Source organism: Berghia stephanieae, chromosome 5 (genome assembly GCF_034508935.2).
Source record: "Berghia stephanieae isolate SIO BIC M18660-M18661 chromosome 5, UCSD_Bste_1.3, whole genome shotgun sequence".
In the NCBI taxonomy this organism is placed as follows: Eukaryota; Metazoa; Mollusca; class Gastropoda; order Nudibranchia; family Aeolidiidae; genus Berghia; species Berghia stephanieae.
The window spans coordinates 16,533,825-16,546,324 of record NC_088364.1 but is presented as its reverse complement, the minus strand read 5'-3'; the positions used below and the strand labels follow the sequence as shown (position 1 = coordinate 16,546,324).

Here is a 12,500-nt window from a genome sequence, read left to right as displayed (position 1 = left end):
TTGACGCATCCTGTCGGCGAAAAAAAACTGTCGTCCTTTTCTCAACACCAAGATCGGACAGCAACCTTCACGTCTTTGTTGCTCTCATTGTGGATTCCTTTAAAATACCCCTTCAATTTAGAGAATAAGAAGTCTGAAGGTGGAAGGTCGAGACTGTAGGATGGATATGCAAAATGGAGAAATCCATTTTCTTTCGGGCGGTTTGAGTCTGTTGGCTCGTGTGGGGTCGAGCGTAATCGTGTTGCAATATCGCATTTCTGTTGTCATTCCCTTTTCAGTCGGGCTCTCAGTTTTTCCATCATGGCAACACATTGATCGGAATTTACTGTGTTGACATGTTCCAAAAATTTGATATGAACAACACCTCTTAAAGCCTAGAAAATCGTTAGCAGCACTTTTCTTGCCGACGCCCAAATATTAACTTTTTTTTGACAAGGAGAGTCCTTGTGTCGGTTTTCAATTGACTACGCTCTCTAGGTCATAATAGTGGACCCATGACTCGTCTCTAGTGACTATTTGCTGAATAACAATATCACCCTTCATTTTCATACATTCTCAATAGTTTGAAGCAAATTGTTTTTCGTTGCTCTCTCATGTCACTTGTCAACATTCGTGGGACCTGTCTGGCAGACTCTCTCCTGTGTCCAAGGATCACTGTTACGATGTGGTGTAACCTTCCCTTTGGAATTCCATCTTCTTTCAAAATATCAGTTTATCTAAGACCAACACACTGATTTACTAGAATTATGTTTTCGACTTCAGTTTGATTCCTGACGTTCGAGGCACTTCGGGGCCTCCCGCAACGAGTTTAATCTTGAAGGTTGTTTCGATCGGGTCTCCTCCTTCCACGAACCTTACCCATCGCCAAACGGTGCTATAATCAACACAACAAGATATGAAGTGAGTAGAAAAGTGCCAGAAGACAATAGAGAATAAAAAATTTTTTCGCGGCGGTGGTGGGGTTTGAACCTGCGACCTTATTGGTACGACAACTCCGCCTGGCAGGTGAGAGCGTGGCTCTACCGTGTGAGCTATCCACGAACACAAAAATATTCGTTTCAAACCCAAAGTCATTTCTAGATCCCTCTCTCACCCACTTCTTGAGATCGCCGATTCGTTCGCCACCATCGCGAAGTAATTTTGACCAGCAGTTAAGCTTAATAGCCAATATTCTCATCACAAACATATAACATAGAAACGATTGAGACATTGAGTATGCTCCGGTGTATGGGGTGAATTTTTAATTCAGAAAAGTGAGTGGAGCAGGCACTTATGTTGGTAACAACAAGATATGAAGTGAGTAGAAAAGTGCCAGAAGACAATAGAGAATAAAAAATTTTTTCGCGGCGGTGGTGGGGTTTGAACCTGCGACCTTATTGGTACGACAACTCCGCCTGGCAGGTGAGAGCGTGGCTCTACCGTGTGAGCTATCCACGAACACAAAAATATTTTGAAACGAATATTTTTGTGTTCGTGGATAGCTCACACGGTAGAGCCACGCTCTCACCTGCCAGGCGGAGTTGTCGTACCAATAAGGTCGCAGGTTCAAACCCCACCACCGCCGCGAAAAATTTTTTTATTCTCTATTGTCTTCTGGCACTTTTCTACTCACTTCATATCTTGTTGTTACCAACATAAGTGCCTGCTCCACTCACTTTTCTGAATTAAAAATTCACCCCATACACCGGAGCATACTCAATGTTTCAATCGTTTCTATGTTATATGTTTGTGATGAGAATATTGGCTATTAAGCTTAACTGCTGGTCAAAATTACTTCGCGATGGTGGCGAACGAATCGGCGATCTCAAGAAGTGGGTGAGAGAGGGATCTAGAAATGACTTTGGGTTTGAAACGAATATTTTTGTGTTCGTGGATAGCTCACACGGTAGAGCCACGCTCTCACCTGCCAGGCGGAGTTGTCGTACCAATAAGGTCGCAGGTTCAAACCCCACCACCGCCGCGAAAAAATTTTTTATTCTCTATTGTCTTCTGGCACTTTTCTACTCACTTCATATCTTGTTGTTACCAACATAAGTGCCTGCTCCACTCACTTTTCTGAATTATAATCAACACAAGCGTCATCATAAACACGCTTCATTCTGGCATGCCTTTTAATGGTTGAATAGTCTTCAGCATTCAGAAATTCAATAACAGCAGGCTGTTTGAATCAAATATCTTTTGGTGAAGCCATTTTTATTTTTTGTTTTGACCGAGTTGTTGACCACGTAATAGGACTAAGAAGATTGCTACTTCTACTACTACGACTACTCCTATTACTACTTTTTATATAATAGTTGTGTGGCCAGATATGGCACGGGCATAACTTGAACTTTTAAATGAAGACGAACTACATTCAATTCTCTGCCTTGTCAGACAATGATCAATTGGTGTTTGGCTATTGCATTTTTCTTTAATGGTGTGAATAAATTGCTTTGTTTATCAAGATTGTAAATCCTCATATTATATTATTATTTATCAATTTGAATATGGTCTACATCATTGAACGCCACTCTCTCATTAACTAATATAAATGTTAACTGATAAATACATTGTGACTGAGAGAAAAAAAAGTCAGCATCCTTCTCAATTGAGTAACCTATCGATTCATTTATTGATTAATTAATTGATTGATTAATTAATGTATTTTTCAACTCAATAACTTATGTTGGATAACCGATTGAGGAAATGAAAATAAAAATCTTGGAGACCAAAAGGTCGCACCAACATACCGTGCCAAATAGTCAATGGATTAAGGAACAATCAAAAAAAGATTTGTCCATGAAATCTATAAGGTAATGAACAAATCCCACCAAATATCAAAAGCCTCCAATGATCAACTTTTCCTGATCCCCAGAACAAAAGCCAATGTTCTTTTCAGAGGAAGTCATCGGTGAAAATTCTATTCCGGCTTTTTATGACGACCACAAACTCTTTCACCTTTCAGGTTGGCGGCAGCTTCCGGTGGAACTGGACTTTTTAGAATTGGCCGTAGAAGGGCTGTAAGTAAAATGGTAAGTAAAATGTATCTTTTCAGTTTGTTCAGTGCAGGGAAAGTGGTTTATGAAGGTGGATATAAGCATCTGAATATGAAGCATAATATCTGGAAAAAAAAAAATAATGAGAGAGAGAGAGGGGAGAGAGAGAGAGAGAGAGAGAGAGAGAGAGAGAGAGAGAGACAGAGAGAGAGAGAGAGAGAGAGAGAGAGAGAGAGAGAGAGAGAGAGAGAGAGACTATGTATTACTAGAAAGCGGAAAGAGGTAAGATTGAGAAGTTAAATGATGATTTATTAAGTACGAGGAATACAATGCGATAAGAAAAGTATGGGGTGGCTGGGGAAGAGGAAGAAGAGATGAATAAGTCAAAAAGAAGATAGAGGACGATAAGAGGGTGCTGAAGGCCGAGTTCAGCCCAAAAAAAAAAATAATAATGAGTAGAGAGGAAAGCAGATGTGAGTGGGGGTGGGGGGGGGTGATTGCTGGGAGGGATAGATTGAGAAGTATTTGAAAGTGGAAAAGATAGAGCGAGGGAAGAGAGTGAGATAGAAAGATGAGAAAGAGAGAAGGGTGTGTGTGTATGTGAGTGCGCGCGCGCGTGTTTGTGTGTGTGAAAGAGAGAGAAAGAGAGAGAGAGAGAGAGAGAGAGAGAGAGAGAGAGAGAGAGAGAGAGAGAGAGAAGCTGATACCTTCTTCCCTCCTTGACCTGCCACAAACGTCTCCAGTGTATCCTATCATTTTCTCTTAATGGCCTGACTTCCTGTCTCGGATCGATACACCTTTTCCCTCTAATGGCCCGGCAGGGATTAGCGATACATCGTGTTCGATAATCCACACCCAATCACCTGCACCACCATCATCCACCGTACCCCAACCTCGACATAATACAAACTCAAACATACATTCAGACTCACATGCACACGTACTCACACGCACAAACACAAACACACACACATACACACACAATCTCTCTCACTTACACACACATATACACACACACATACATACACACATACAAAGGCACACATGCTCGACCAAGTATATTAAAATACGTACCAATTATAATGATCTAATTTATTAAATACATCTAAAATGCATTATATCTAGCACATATTCAGACCGATACACACACACAGACACACACACACGCACACACACACACACACATATATATATATATATATATATATATATATATATATATATAGCTACGGCATATATACATGCATACAAACAAAACAAAAATCACACACACATACAGACATTGCCATGTTAATAGATCTAGGGAGAATCGAGTGACTTTGTTAACGTCCGGTAAGTTCAGAGTGAGCTCAGTTCTTTAAAACAACTGATTTTCAATAACAAAGGAAGAATAATAAGATGATGGTGATGGTGGGGTGGTGATTATGTTGTTGTTGATGATGATGAGGAGGAGGGGTGGGGAGAGAGATTTGTATCAACATCATCATCATCATCATCATCATCATCATCATCATCATCATCATTATTATTATTATTATTATTATTATTATTATTATTATTATTATTATTATTATTATTATTATTATTATTATTATTATTATTTTTAGTATTATTACTATTATAATTATCATTATCATTATTATTAATGATGACCATCATGATGAAAATGGTGATGATGATGAGAATAATAATAATAATAACAATAATAATAATAATAATAATAATAATTTTCTACGACTCTCTTTCCTCTCCACCTGTTTCTTTCTCTTTCGCACATACAAACACAAAACACACACACACTCACACATGTATACACACATACATACATACACACACACACACACACACACACACACCATACACACAAAGAGGCGTACACTAATATTCTCTTTCGCTAAAGAAAACAAATAATTAATTAATCATAGGTCGCGTGACGTTCGAAAATAATTTTTAAAAATATTTTGAAATCCAGTAATTCGACTGCTCATATCCAAACAATTCCATGTAACATATCGTGGCATGTATTTGTGTATTACGGCGTAAACTATTGCGTAGCGTTACTTTTTTATAATTTTTCTGCAAACAAAAGAGAGAGAAAAACTGTTTAAAAAACAACAATAAAATAACAACTGATAAACACACGCGGCGTGAAGAAGATACACACATGATTCAAACGATAAAAATTGAATCCCAATACGGAGTTCAACATCTCATTTAATAATAGGCAATATAAATATTATTAATCCTGGCAAGTTAGGACGCTTCGTGCTATGAGTTGTTGGTTTGATCTTTGCAGTCAATTTGTTTCTCGAGCCAATCGTCAATCAGTGCCGATAGTAAAAAGAAATACCTTAAATTCAGATCGTTCTTTGAAAAGATCGTCGAACGTTTTGTTTACGTTCATTTCATTTTCTATGATGTTTTATTATAACACCAAAAACGACGAAATTTATTTTTCATACGCAGTTTAATACTCTTTTGTGGACTAAGTTTCTGGGTGTCCGGGTTTTAATTTCTTCTGCATCTGCTGCTTCTTTTTTTTCTTCATACATTTCACGTGTTATATTTCTATAGCCAATATAGACTAGTATTTCGATAATGATTGATCAATCTTAAGGAATTTCAAGAAATATTTCCAGGCAATATTTTTAAATTATATTTTGCATGAAGTCTTTAAACAGCTTAACCTTGTTGTTTGATACAAGAAACCAGTGTTATTTAAACTATATTGAGTTTTAAAACCAAACGAACAAAATTGTGACCTATCAATCCTCTATTTTACAATGTGGATGAGCTTGGCGCTGAAAATTCCATTTAAAATCTAAATAACAATCATATGATTTTGTTAAAAAGAGCAGCTTTTTTGTTAATGCCAAAAAATCAAATCTTGTAATTCTGATCATTTCGAATATAAGTTCAATTTCATTTTCGTCCGGTTCACTCCAACAAAATATTAGATTGCCTCAATGGGTTATATTTAGACCTTATTCAACGACGCTTTGAGTACCTTTTCCCGATTTTCGTATTTGACACAGTAAACCAGTCGTGCTTACTTTCCGCTGGTTATAAGATCTCAGTATTGATTCTAGAAAATCCCTTAACGAATCTTTAAATATGTTTGTCAGACACTCATTAATCCCGTTTCATGGGGTATTTCCTCCGTTTATTCAATCGTAGATTTTCGACGGTAACTACAAGCATGATTCAAATTCAATGCAAGAATGAACATGATTCAAAGTCAAACAAAATTAATTGTGTCGCGTTTTAGCGTAGAGTTTGCGGGAATCTTATTTCTGTCTGTCTGAATAAATGGATTCTCGATCTGTCTGCATATCATGATATCAATAAGGAATGAATGGATGTTTGTTGCGGAAGTTGTCAAACGAAAAAGTCATACACACCTTGGTGGAGAATTCCTTAAATCTGATTGCAGGTTGATAAGAGTGGCTTATGATATAGATATAGGTCCAATTCTTTTTCTTTTTTTTCTTCTGTTTTGTGACGTGTTTCTTTACAGTAAGAACCAAATAAGTTGATTGATGAATGCACATGATATTATCATTGGGTTTGTTCTGTTGGCTTGTTTGGGTTTGTTTGTTTGTTGTTGTTTTTTTTCTCGTTATCTTTCAGTTTTTTAGGGGGTTTTTTTTTGTTTTTTTTTTTTGTTTGTTTTTTTTTTTTTTTTTTTTTGGGGGGGGGGGGGGGGTGTTTTGTTTTGTTTTAATTTAGTTTTTGTATGGTTGGTGTGGATTTTAATATGGCATTACTTTTATATTCAATATTCGTCTTAATGTCCTGCAACCTCTTTCTCTCTCTCTCCCTCTCTCTCTCTCTCTCTCTCTCTCCTTCTCACTTTCTTTCTTCTCTCAGTGTTTGTCTGTTTTTCCTCTCCTCCTCCATCTTCTACCGTTCCTTAACCTTATCCTTCTCCTCCTTCTTCTATGTCTTCTTCTTCTTCTTCTTCTTCTCCTCCTCCTCATCATCATCATCATCATCATCATCATCATCATCATCATCCCCCTCCTCCTCCTCCTTCTTTTTCTTCTTCTTCTTCTTCTTCTCTTCTCACATTCCCCTTTCTAATGTTGACGACCATCTTACTTTTCAAATAATGTTTAGTTATGTACGACTTACTACTGGTATTTAGTACATATCATGTCAACTGGTATTTAGTACATATCATGTCTACTGGTATTTAGTACATATCATGTCTACTGGTATTTAGTACATATCATGTTACCGATCATGTTGATACATTATGATACATCACACACTTTCACCATCAGAAACGCACCAAGTACTCGTTTTAAATGATCATCGACAGTAATAGCCTTGGTGAGTCTGGCTGCGATATATGAAAAGATTATCACAACACAACCACTATCTCAACATTTATTTTTACCCCACCCATGTCTTCTCATCTCTTCCAACACCACACAATCTTACTTGAAAGGAAAAACAACCCTACAATACAACACCCACTGTTTGGAAACATGGAGACACTTGACACCCACCAGACGTCAATTTTCGTCACGCACCGCCAACTTTACGTTCAGGACGATAAGATACACTATTTCTTTTCACTTTAGAATCCTGAGATAATTTTAACGGAATAATGAAGCAACAACATGACAGCGAGTTCTAGGAAATCCCAACGATGGCACCATCAATCATGGCCAAAAGTACCATTGTCACTGCAAGGCAGTATCCCCGGTATTGTTATTTAATATAATACCGATGATCTCAAAAAGCAAGGAATGAAAATAATATGTACTGGCGTATTCGGTTTCCAGTGGGAGAGAGATAAATACGATACGGGGTATTATCATAGCCTGGAATATTTAATCTTTGAGAGGGAAATTTTTATTTTAAAAACTTAGAAAAGTGATGCAATTACATCCTTCTCCCTGTCGTTTTTATAAAAAATAAGTTTGAATAAAGAAATGTGTACGTTACGAAAGAGCACATTGGGTCGTCAACTGTTCCTTCATGGAAAGTTTTTGACGATTACAATCATCTATTTAAGATTGTCACCACTCTTGGAAGAATAATGATATATATTCTCCTGTCCTCGCAGATAGATCCTCCAGTTGCTTCCAAATAAGGCAGGCCTTCTTATAATTCTTTCCGCCCGGCATTTCTTGGTAGGCTTCTCTTCTTTTTGCTTTCAGGGTTTAAGGTAAGCGTCTGGTGAACATTGTTTATATGGGATTGTTCTTTCAATATCTTACATACCTATGTCATTAGAAATGCATGTGGGAATGCAACCAAATCATTTGAATCGTCATTAAGCTCGTACATCGTCTAGATGTCAAGACAAATGCGAATGTAGCCTATATTTTGTAAGCGACAATGTCCCTTTAATTAAGCATGTAAAAAAGAATTAAATAAAATTTCTGTATCCATCCCGTGGGGGAAATTTGTCTTTAGGGTCTATTCCAACCGAATACTTGAACAATACAGGCATCGACCGCAGTGTAGCACCGCAACTGAACTAGGGCCAGGTGACTTGATGCCAGACATCGCTGCAGGTAACAGAACTCGTTTTTTTTTCGGTAAAAAGCAAAGACTGTACCGCTGAGCCAGGCTATCCCTGTATCCTGTGTATAGCTGGTACTTTTAACTGCTCTCAGACTAAATGCATGAATATATCGCTGCTGGACCTACTTATATTTTATTTGAACTGGTCTCATTGTCTTACCGTTTTCTTTAGCGCATCTAAACTTAACAATCTGTTGACTATTCCGTCGTGTCTTTTTTTTATTGCCGCTAAAATTACTCCAAAATGCCGCAAGCGCCATATATATATATATATATATATATATATATATATATATATATATATATATATATATATATATATATATATTCATTTTAATATTCATTTTTTAAAAAGTTTATTCAGGCCTTTCATGGCCAATAATGACTAGGGCATACCAGGGATGTGTGGTGCCACGGTTGTGTGCGTCTCTTGCTGACAAAGTATGCTTGCCTTGAAGTTGGATAGTAATTATGTCTTAGTTGATGACAGTCCTCCTGCGTTGAAGCTAACTATCTTAGAGCTGGCCATGTTAATGGCCGAGGGGCTATCCTTTTACCACCCTGACCATGGAAGAGTTGTTGGTGTTGTGCGTGTTGTAGCAATCGGTCTCCAGCGAGATATTCCAGGGACGCGATGTGGACGCTTGCTACATGCTAAACCACAGGAAACTGCTCTAACAGGTTGCAAGGGTAACTCGTCACACAAAAGTAGTTGCAATAACAAAATCCCTTATGTCAAACCGTTTTTGTTGAAATGAATGGGAAGAAAAGCAGATTGTAGACAACAAAAGAACGGACTCCATCAAGGATCGGTACTTGCACCTATCCTTTTCAACATTTATACCAACGACCAACCTGAATTCGAGAACATCCGGAGGTTTCTATTTGCATGATAATCATAAATTGGGGGTAGTTTTGTTACCCAATGACAATATAAAGTAAAATAAAGAATCACCCCTATTCGTACGTCGGGGGTCATTTTGTTACACCATGCAATAAAAAGTAATAAATATCAATCAGACTATAAAAAAAGGTTACATACAGTTTTGTGTGTTGGTATATTTAACCTAGCGGGCGGATGTTGTGATTCTTTTAACAAAACGCATAGCATCAATTCAGTAGAATACGAAGAGTGAAGAGCTGCTATAGGTAGAAAAAAAAATTATTGTTAACATACCAACGTATCAGTATTTTGCTATATCAGTCAAACAAGAAGAAAGACATTGATTGTCAATACTACGAGTTTGATCCAAAAAAAATTCGCTATAAGCGTGCAATGCTGTATTTATATTTTTTCTTAAAGCCTCATATTCACATTGGAGCAAACAGGAACGCATAAACTTCTCACATTGTAGTTAGTATGTACTCAGTAATAGCGATTCCACAATGGGGTTACTAAGTTGTCCCCGATCACGAATCGGTATATAAGGGGGGGACAAAAAAAAAGGGGGGGGGGGGGGAGGGGTTCTCTTTGGAAAGTGGAGGCATAGAGTTACCCCCATTTGTAAAAAAGGGGCATGTTGAGAAATCTCCAATGGTCAATATGTTATGTAATTTTGTGTAGCAATTTGAGCATAAAACTTTGTAAAAGTGAATTTTTAAGGATTTCTGAAAATTCGAATTATAAGTTTTCTTAAAAGCAAAAGAAAACAAGTACTGGGTAACAAAGTTACCCTCCCCCCCCCCCCCCCCCATTCGATTAGGGTTAAACGGCCGGTTCGCTCCATAAATCACACCTTGAGGTGTGCCATTCTATAGGTAGGTATTATAATAGACCACGGGGGACTGAAAAATGAAAAATAAAACTGCGAAGAAGGAAATATGGTTTAATGATGATGTTCTTCAATTACAGCCAATTAGATCGCAAGATGAAAACTCGCCTGTTAGCACATCTTGCTTTAAGTCAAGATGCAGTGATGATTTCACCTCTCCTTACACATTGGTGATAAAGTCAAGAACGGATTTTGCAGGAATATCAGGAATATCTCTTAATTGATCTTTCCATATAATATTTGAATAACGAGAATCATGACAGTGCAAGAATTTTGTTCCCAACATTTAAAAATGAAATTGGAGAGAGAGCTTGTGTTGCTCATGACACAGCATTAATTTTTTTTAATTGAGCTTTTATATAGTGCAATATCCACTAAACGTGCTCAAAGCGCTTTACAAGGGGTCCATGGTCAACAGCAACATTTAACATGTAGGACGGGACATAACGCGATAGGCGATATTACAATTTTTCGGACAAAGACAACGCTGTTAACGGCCAGGTACTCATTTTACACCTGAGTACGATGAGAGAATGTGAGTAAAGAGCCTTTTCCAAGGACTCAACTATGCGCCGAGCGCGAGGCTCGAACCCAGGAATTCCGATCCGAAAGCGAGTGTCATACCACTAGACCACATAGCCGCACAGCATTATAACTTCCGATGCTTATATGTATGATACTACTGAAACGCACACACACACACACACACACACACATATATATACACACACACACACACACGCATACATTCGTGAGAGCCTCGCTCGGCGCACAGTTGAGTCCCTGGAAAAGGCTCTATACTCAAATTATCTCACCGTACTCTGGTGTAAAATAAGTACCTGGCCGTTAACAGCGTTGTCTCTGTCCGAAAATAAAAATGTAATATCGCCTAATATGCGTTTTGTCATGTCCTCCATGTTAAGTGTTGCTGTTGGCCAGGACCCCTTGTAAAGCGCTCTGAGCACGTTTAGTGGATATTGTACTATAAAAAAGCTCAAGCTAAAAGCTCAAGTTTATATCTGAATAGTTTTTATATCCCTAGTAATAGGGCGATGCGTTTGTCATTGATTCTACCCCTTAGTTGTGTCCAACACATTGAATACTATTATAACGACATCTTAGATGGAAACAATTTAATTCTCAAGGCTTGATGGTATCCGTGAGTGTACTTGACTCACAAATCACACAACCCATGCGAAACGTGCCGTGTAATTATGTTTGTCACCAATCAGGGGACTGAATTAAGCGGCAAATGTATTCACTCAATAGTCCCAATAACCTTCTGTACCCCATACAGATCGTTTCATTAAAAAAAGGGATTGACATCGTTTAAAATCAGGAGTTTTTATGGTCTTGTCGTGTTGACTTTAAACGGACTGCGATTTAAATCAAAATCATAAAAGGATGTGTGGTAAAGATGATAATATTGTCGTTAGTATCAACTGCTAATAATTTTTAGGCATGTTGAAGAAGTGCTTATTACAATATGAATAATGATTTCAAAGAAATGGGGGAGGGAGGGAGGGGGGCGGGGGGTGGAAGAGGAGGATATTATTTTCACATTACCTGCAAATTTGTCATTCTTTGTATTGTTGGACGGATAGCAAGCAGTGGTGGATGGAAGTTGATATATAATATTATAAAGAAAGCTCTAAAAATTTGAAGAGTTTATGGTGTGTTGTATTTTTAAGCTGAAAGCCACCTAAAAGTCTACCCCCCCCCCCCCCCCCCCCCCCCCCCCTTCATGTGAGGAGGGACTGGTAAAATCATACCCAAATGATCTTTCTTTCAGCAGACCCTCTGACCAGGTACCAATTATAAGCACATACTATAACTAGTTGAGAAGATTTGTTGCAAAAGAAAGATAAAGCTCTAAACTCTAAAACATTAACTTGCGATTGTGTTGCACATATAATGAAAGTGTGGTCAGCGCTGTAAGGGGAATCATCGGATACAAGTAAAAATGATTTTGTCACACTAATCAATACCTCTGGGAAGAGGTACGCAAGAGGAACATCTGATAAATATTTATGATACAGTGCTAGACAAACAAGATGGTCTAAAATGCAAGAAAAATATCCTTAAAGTGAGCCCTCCTCGCTCATCAAATCTCATCAGTTTTACATAGAGTTCTTATGCAATTCAATGACAAATGAGAAAAGAATGATCTGCGGAAATATATAGATCGATGAATATCATTTTCAATCTGACG

The 12,500-nt window shown here is 37.8% G+C and overlaps 1 long non-coding RNA gene across 1 annotated transcript in view; it reads right to left on the bottom strand.

The window, feature by feature from the left end:
• Nucleotides 1–2,597: 2,597 nt before the first annotated feature.
• Nucleotides 2,598–12,500, bottom strand: part of LOC144972491 (uncharacterized) — a 65,379-nt gene continuing 55,476 nt past the window's right edge. The window contains exon 2 of the long non-coding RNA XR_013645365.1: nucleotides 2,598–2,997. This is a non-coding gene — a long non-coding RNA (uncharacterized LOC144972491). The remainder of the gene's footprint in view (nucleotides 2,998–12,500) is intronic.